Here is an 8,641-nt window from a genome sequence, read left to right as displayed (position 1 = left end):
GGATCTTGGATCATTCTGTTCTTAACAGAAAATAAAGATATGAGACTAAAATCATAGAAGTATCCCAGAAGACAATTCAGTCTTACATCTAGCATCTTAGGTTTTAATCAGTTTTGGGCTTCTATGTCCCAATCTAGAGTTAACCAGTCAAAAATACTAGAAACTCTCAAATTCATGATGAGATGGCATTCTTTTAGGTCTAATAGGTCTAATAAGAGTATTAACACCCAAGAAAATAATAAAAATGAGTTATTGTAGAATCCCAAGGAAGGGGTATGATTGGAGCATCCCAAAGTTATAAGAAAAATTTTAATTATTAGTAAAACTTTAATCCATTAAAAAATAATTGCCCCTAATTTAAAAACCTAAGATCTCTTTCAGAAAGTGAATGATTTCTTTAAAAAGCAAACCATGGAGAATTCCCTGTGGTCCAGTGGCCAGGATTCTGTGCTTTCACTGCCAAGGGTTCAGGTTCAATACCTGGTTGGGGAACTAAGATCCTGCAAGCCACATGCAGTGCAAAAAAAAAAAAAAAAAGACTATGGTAATCCTTAAAGTGAAATATTACCAATAATTAGAAAGAAATGAACTTTCAAACCAAGTAAGCCTGTGGATAAATCATAAATAATTGTTACTAAGTAATTCAATTAAAAAGGCTACATATTGTATGATTCCAATTATATATTCTGGTAAAAGCAAAACTATAGATGGTTAAAATATCAGTGGTTGCCAATGGGGAGGGTGAAGGAATGGATAGGTAGAGTACTGGAGATTTTTAGGTCAGTAAAACTACACTGTAAGATAGTGTAATAGTGGATACAAGCCATCACACATTGTCAAAGTTCATAGAATTGTACAACAAAAAGAATGAACCCTAATGTAAACTAAAGACTTTAGCTAATAAAAATATAGAATTATTTCTTCTTCAATTGTAACAAATGTACCCCATCAGTGGAAGATGTTAATATGTGAAACTGTTAGGGGAAGCACACTGACTGAAACTGTCCACCCTGGCCAGGCACCATAGTAACCATTTGCATGAGTTGTTTTACGACAGGAGGTCCTGCTAAGGAACACAGAACTAATAAGCCACCACCAACTGGAAGAGATCTGGAAAGGTCAAAAGGAGACACCACATGTCTGACCACCTCCCAGAATCCTTCTCTCTGGCATCCATCTTGGCTGAACAAGGCATGCCCCACAAGGAAGGACTCTGAGTCAGAATGATTGGCTAAGGACAACCCAGAAACTAATCCCATCACCATAAAACCTGAGACTGCAAGCCATGTGACTTAGCTGTTCTGCTGGGTTCCCTTACCCTACTGCTCTTCACCCGGGTGCCCTTTCCCAATAAAATCTCTTGCTTTGTTAGCACATGTGTCTCCTCAGACAATTCATTTCTGAGTGTTAAGCAAGAGCCCAGTTTTGGGCCCTGGAAGGGGTCCCCCTTTCTGAAACAAAACTGTTCACAGGAATGAGGAAGTATATAGAAATTCTTTATATTGTACTCAGTTTTTCTATAAACTTAAAATTTCTCAATATTTTTCATTAATTTAAAAAATTGCAATTATTTAGAAACAAAGCAAAAATCTTCTAAATAACACATAGGTCAAAGAAGTCAGAAAGGAAATTAGAAAATTATCTTTAGTAGGCTTTATTCTAGCTATAGCCCCCAGGATTTCCTGCTTTACTGTAGGGACTGTGAATATTAAGGGCTATCACTTTCATGAATATACTCTTTGTTACATGGCGAAAGAAGCTTTCACATGTAACTAGGTCTACTAATCAGTTAACCTTAACAAACAGAGATTATACAAGTGAGTCAGAACCAATCAGATGAGCCCTTTTAAATCAAAGTTTTCTTTATCTGATAGCAGAAGGGGAACACAGCCTAACAGAGGCAGAAGACATTAAGAAGAAGTGGCAAGAATATACAGAAGAACTATACAAAAAAGATGTCCATGACCCAGATAACCAATATGGTTTGATCACTCACCTAGAGCCAGACATCCTGGAATGTGAAGTCAAGTGGGCCTTTTGTTCAGGATGGGAAGCAGGTTACACTGTGGTGATGGCTGAACATGTTTTAGAAGAAAAATCTCTCCCCCAGGGAGCTAATGCTCAGCTAACTGAGCTTATGGCTTTGACCCAAGCTCTAGAGTTAAGCAAAGGGCATTGAGTAAATATCTACACTGATTCTAAGTACATTTATTTGACTTTACATGCTCATGCTGCAATATTGAAAGGAAGATAATTTTAAAAGAGAACAGAAGAGCCTATTAAGCATTTCAGAGAGATTGAGAGACTTTTCACTGCTATATATTGTCCTAAAGAAGTAGCTGTTTTGCACTGCAAAGGGAACATTAGGGACAGGAGTAGATAACTGAGAGTAATCAGCTGGCTGACTGGCAAGCCAGAAAGTCCGCACTTTTCAAAACCCCTTCACTGCAATGCCTTTGATCTGGACAAGTCCTGTGAAACAGGAAAAACCACAATATACTGAGGAAGAATTAGAAAGATATGAGAAAAGAGGAGCAAAGATTACTGATAAAGGATGGGTGCAGTCCGAGGATGGATGATTAATAATTCCTGAAAATGCCCAGTGGAAAATTCTTAAAGGTTTACAGCAGCATTTTCATTTAGGGGTTGAGAGCAATTACCAGATGGATTCTCATTTGTTTGAAACAACAGACAATGCAGAAATAGAAAGGATTATAAGAGACTATTATGAGAACTTACATGGCAATAAAATGGATAACCTGGAAGAAATGGACAGATCCTTAGAAGAGTTCAATCTTCCAAGACTGAATCAGGAAGAAATAGAAATTATGAACAACCAAATTACAAACATTGAAATAAAAACTGTGATCAAAAATCTCTCCAAAAACAAAAGCCCAGTATCAGATGACTTCACTGTGAATTATATCAAACATTTAGAAAAGAGTTAATGCCTATCCTTCTAAAACTCTTTCAAAAACTTGAAGAGGAAAGAACACTTCCAAACTCTTTCTACAAGGTCACCATCACCCTGATACTGAAACCAGAAAAAGACAACACAGAAAACTAAACTTTAGACCAATATCACTGATGAACATAGATGCAAAAACCCTCTACAAAATTCTAGCAAATAAAATTCAACAGCACATCAAAAAGCTCATACACCATGATCAAGTTGGGTTTATTCCAGGGATTCAAGGATTCTTCAATACACACAAATCAATCAATGTGATACACCACATTAACAAATTGAAAGATAAAAACCATATGATCATTTCAATAGATGCAGAAAAAGCCTTTAACAAAATTCAGAACCAATATATGATTAGAATTCTTCCAAAAATGAGCATAGAAGGAACCTATCTCAACATAGTTAATGTCATATATGATAAGACCACACAAACATTATTTTCAGTGGTGAAAAACTGAAAGCATATCCCCTAAGATCAGGAACAAGACAAGGGTGTCCACTCTCACCACTATTATTCAACATAGTTCTGGAAGTTATAGCTAAAGAAATCAGAGAGGAAGAAGAAATAAAAGGAATCCAGACTGGAAAAGAAGTAAAGCTCTCACTGTTTGCAGATGACATGATACTAAATATAGAAAACCCTAAGGATACTATCAGAAAATTACTAGAGCTAATCAGTGAATTTAGCAAAATCACCAGATACAAAATCAATACACAGAAATCACTTGCATTTCTATTTGCTAACCATGAAAAATCAGAAAAATAAGAAATCAGTCACATTCACCATTGCAACAAAATTAATAAAATATCTAGGAATGAACCTACCTAAGGAGACAAAAGAACTGTATACAGAAAATTATGAGAGACTGATGAAAAAATCAAAGGTGACATAAACAGATGGAGAGATATTCCATGTTTCTGGGTAGGAATAATCAATATTGTGAAAATGAATATAGTAACAAATGCAGTCTACAGATTCAATGTGATCCCTATCAAATTACCAATGTCATTTTTCACAGAACTAGAACAAAAAATTCATATGGAAACACAAAAGACCCCGAATAGCCAAAGCAGTCTTGAGAAAGAAGAATGGAGCTGGAGGATTCACCTTCCTGTCTTCAGATTGTACTACAAAGTTATAGTCACCAAGACAGTATGGTGCTGGCACAAAAACAGAAGTACATACCAGTGGAACAAGATAGGAAGCCAAGAAATAAGCCCACACTCTTATGGCCACCTTATTTTTGACAAAGTGGCAAGAATATACAATGGTCCAAAGAAAGCCTCTTCAATAAGTGGTGCTGGGAAAACTGGAGAGTTACATGTAAAAGAATGAAATTAGAACACTTCCTAACACCATACACAAAGATAAGCTCAAAATGCATTAAAGACCTAACTGTAAGACCAGAAACTATAAAACTCTTAGAGGAAAGCATAGGCAGAACTCTCGATGATATAAATCAAAGCAAGATCCTCTATGACCCACTTCCTAGAGTAACAGAAATAAAAAAAAATAAACAAGTTGTACCTTATTAAATTTACAAATTTTTGCACAGCAAAGGAAACCATAAACAAGGGGAAAAGACAACCCTCAGAATGGGAGAAAATAATTGCAAATGAAACAACTGACAAAAGATTAATTTCCAAAATGAACAAGCAGGTCATACAACTCAATACCAGAAAAACAAACAACCAAATCAAAAAGTGGGAAAAAGACCTAAAAAGACATTTTTTCCCCAAAGAAGACATACAGATGGCTAAGAAACACATTAAAAGGTGCTCAACATCACTCATTATTAGAGAAATGCAAATCAAAACTACAATGAGATATCACTTCACACTGGTCAGAATGGCCATTATCAAAAAGTTTATAAGCAATAAATACTAGAGATCATGTGGAGAAAAGGGCACCCTCTTGCATTGTTGGTGGGAACGTACATTGATACAGCCACTGTGGAAGTCAGTATGGAGATCCCTTTTAGAAAACTAGGAATAAAACGAACATGTGACCCAGCAATCCCATTCCTAGGCATATACCCTGAGGAAATCAAAATTGAAAAAGACACATATACCCCAATGTTCACTGAAGCACTATTTACAATAGCTAGAACATGGAAGCAACCTAGATGTCCATCAACAGATTAATGGATAAAGAACTAGTGGTACATATACACAATGGAATATCACTCAGTCATGAAAAGGGACACATTTGAGTCAGTTCTAATGAGGTGGACGAACCTAGAGCCTATTATACAGAGTGAAGTAATGCCCAAAGAGATAGATAAATATATTACTAACTCATCTACATGGAACCTAGAAAGATGGTACTAGAGAATTTATTTGCAGGGCAACAATGCAGAAACAGACAAAGAGAACAGACTTATGGACACGGAGGGAGGGAAAGAGAGGTTGATTTGTATGGAGAGAGTAACATGGAAACTTACATTACCGTATGTAAAATAGACATCCAATGGGAATTTGCTGTATGCCTCAGGGAACTCAAACAGAGGCTCTGTATCCACCTAGAGGGGTGGGATGGGGAGGGAGATAGGAAAGAGTTTCAAGAGGAAGGGGATATATGTATACCTATGGCTGATTCATGCTGAAGCTTGACAGCAATAAAATTCTGTAAAGCAATTATCCTTCAATTAAATGATCCAGCAATCCCACTGCTGGGCATACACACTGAGGAAACCAGAAGGGAAAGAGACACGTGTACCCCAATGTTCATCACAGCACTGTTTATAATAGCCAGGACATGGAAGCAACCTAGATGTCCATCAGCAGATGAATGGATAAGAAAGCTGTGATACATATACACAATGGAGTATTACTCAGCCATTAAAAAGAATACATTTGAATCAGTTCTAATGAGGTGGATGAAACTGGAGCCCACTATACAGAGTGAAGTAAGTCAGAAGGAAAAACACCAATACAGTATACTAACGCATATATATGGAATTTAGAAAGAGGGTAACAATAACCCTGTGTACGAGACAGCAAAAGAGACACTGATGTATAGAACAGTCTTATGGACTCTGTGGGAGAGGGAGAGGGTGGGAAGATTTGGGAGAATGGCATTGAAACATGTAAAATATCATATATGAAACGAGATGCCAGTCCAGGTTCGATGCACGATACTGGATGCTTGGGGCTAGGGCACTGGGATGACCCAGAGGGATGGTATGGGGAGGGAGGAGGGAGGAGGGTTCAGGATGGGGAACACATGTATACCTGTGGTGGATTCATTTTGATATTTGGCAAAACTAATACAATTATGTAAAGTTTAAAAATAAAATAAAATTAAAAAAAAAAATCAAAAGAAAAAGGCCTACATACTTGTACATAAGAACCAACACTCTCTCTTCAGACAGGAATTATCTATGTATAAAATCCAAAAATGTCTGCAAAAGAGCTCCTGGAACCAGTAAGTGAGTTTTGCAAATTTGCAGGATATAGAGTCAATATAAGAGTGAAAAGGGAGGCGGTCCTAAGATGGCAGAGGAATAGGACTGGAAGACCACTTTCTCCCCAAAAATTCAACAAAAGAACATTTAAACCATAAGTAAATTCCACAAAACAACTTCTGAATGTCGGCAAAGGACATCAGGCACCCAGAAAAGCAGCCCATTGTCTTCGAAAGGAGGTAGGAAAAAATATAAAAGACATAAAGAGAGACAAAAGAGGTCAAGATGAGCTCTGTCCCGGGAAGGGAGTCTTAAAAAGAGAGAAGTTTCCACACACCAGGAAACATTCTCACTGCTGAGTCTGTGGCGAGCCTTAGAACCTCAGAGGGCAACATAACTGGGAGGACAAATAAATAAGTAAATAAAACCCACAGATTACGAGCCCAACAGTAACTCCCCCAGCAGAGAAGCAGCACAGACGCCTGCACCCACCACTAGCAAGCAGGGGCTGGGCACGGAGGCACGGGCTGTATTGCTTAGAGTAAGGACCGGGCCTGAATGCCTCGAGGGCAATCTGAGGGAACTAACTTGGGCTAGCGAGCCAGACTGTAGGATAGATACCACACAAAAAGCCCTAACCTAAGACACCATCAGGTCCACTCACAGAACAGAAGACTGAACAGAGATAGCCAGCTGCAGACCATCCCCCTCCAGTGACAGGCAGCCAGAGCCAGAAGGGGACAGTCACAGCCCCAGAGAGGCATTATCTACCAAACTGCAAGCAGGCTTCTTTGCTAACCAAGACTTCTTGGTGTTCTGGATGGTCAACATCCTCCTGAGAAGTGCACCAGTTGTACACCCAGAAAACCAAGTGGCAGTGATGGGGGAGGAGATAAGTTGCAGCAACCGCACTCGCCAAACACCTGGTCACCTGAGCTGCTTGGACCTGGGAAGGGCACAAAATGCAGGCCCAACCGATTCTGCGCCTCTGAGGACTACGCGAGTACCTGAACCTGAGCATCTTAGACATGGGAGGTGCATGCAGCCCAGGGCCTGTCTTGGACGGTTCCTGGTGGAGCAACCTAGAACCTGAGCAGTATGGGCAGGGAGGGCTCCCGTGCCATGAGTGGGGGCAGGCCCAGTGTGGCTGAGACACTGCAAGCACATGCCAGTGTTATTTGCAGTGTCCCTCCCTCCCCACAGCGCGACTGAACAAGTGAGCCTAAAAAAGTGTCCACCACTGCCCCCTTGTGTCAGGGAGGAAATCAGACACTGAGGAGACCAGCAAACAGAAGAACCTAAAACAGAGGGAACCGTCTTGGAAGTGACAAGTGCAATAGATTAAAACCCTGTAGTTAGTATTGAATACATAGGAAGGGGACTATAGCTCTTGAGAAATATAAGCCAGACCAAGGAACTAGCCGAAAATGAACTGACCCGGCACTGCCCACAACAAAACCAGAGAAAGTCTTAGATATATTTTTACTATTATTTTTAATTAAAAAAAAAAATTAAGTCCTCTATTACTCCTTTAATTTTAATTTTTATGACCTACTATTACTTTGCAAAAAAAAGAGACGCTGTTTTTTAAAGCAAATTTCATATATATATATATATATATATATATATATATATATATATATATACATGTTTTATAATTTTTGTGACTTTTTTTATGTTCTTTAACATTGTATTTTTGAAAATCCAACCTCTTCTCTCGATTTTTAATCTTTGCTTTTTGATATTTGTTATCAATTTTGTACCTTTAAGAACCCAATCTTCAGTACCCATTTTTACTTGGAAGCGAGATTACTGGCTTGACTGCTCTCTCCCACTTTGGACTCTCCTTTTTCTCCACCAGGTCGCCTCTATCTCCTTCCTCATCCTTCTCTTCTCTACCCAACTCTGTGAATCTCTGTGTGTTCCAGATGGTGGAGAACACTTAGGGAACTGATTACCGGCTGGATCTGTCTCTCTCCTTTTGATTCCCCTCTTTTTATCCTCCTGGCCACCTCTGTCTCCTTCCTCACTCTTGTCTTCTCTGTATAAATCCGTGAACATCTCTGAGCAGTCCAGACTGTGGAGTGCATATAAGGAAGTGATTACTGGCTAGCTTGCTCTCTCCTCTTTTGGTTCCACCTCATCTCATTTGGGTCACCTCTAACTACCTCCTCCCTCTTCTCTTCTCCATGTAACTCTGTGAACCTCTCTGGATGTCCCTCACTGTGGAGAAACTTTTCATCTTTAACCCAGATGTTTTATCAAC

The sequence above is a fragment of the Bos taurus genome, chromosome X (genome assembly GCF_002263795.3).
Source record: "Bos taurus isolate L1 Dominette 01449 registration number 42190680 breed Hereford chromosome X, ARS-UCD2.0, whole genome shotgun sequence".
NCBI classification, from domain to species: domain Eukaryota; kingdom Metazoa; phylum Chordata; class Mammalia; order Artiodactyla; family Bovidae; genus Bos; species Bos taurus.
This window is presented reverse-complemented; position numbering follows the sequence as displayed.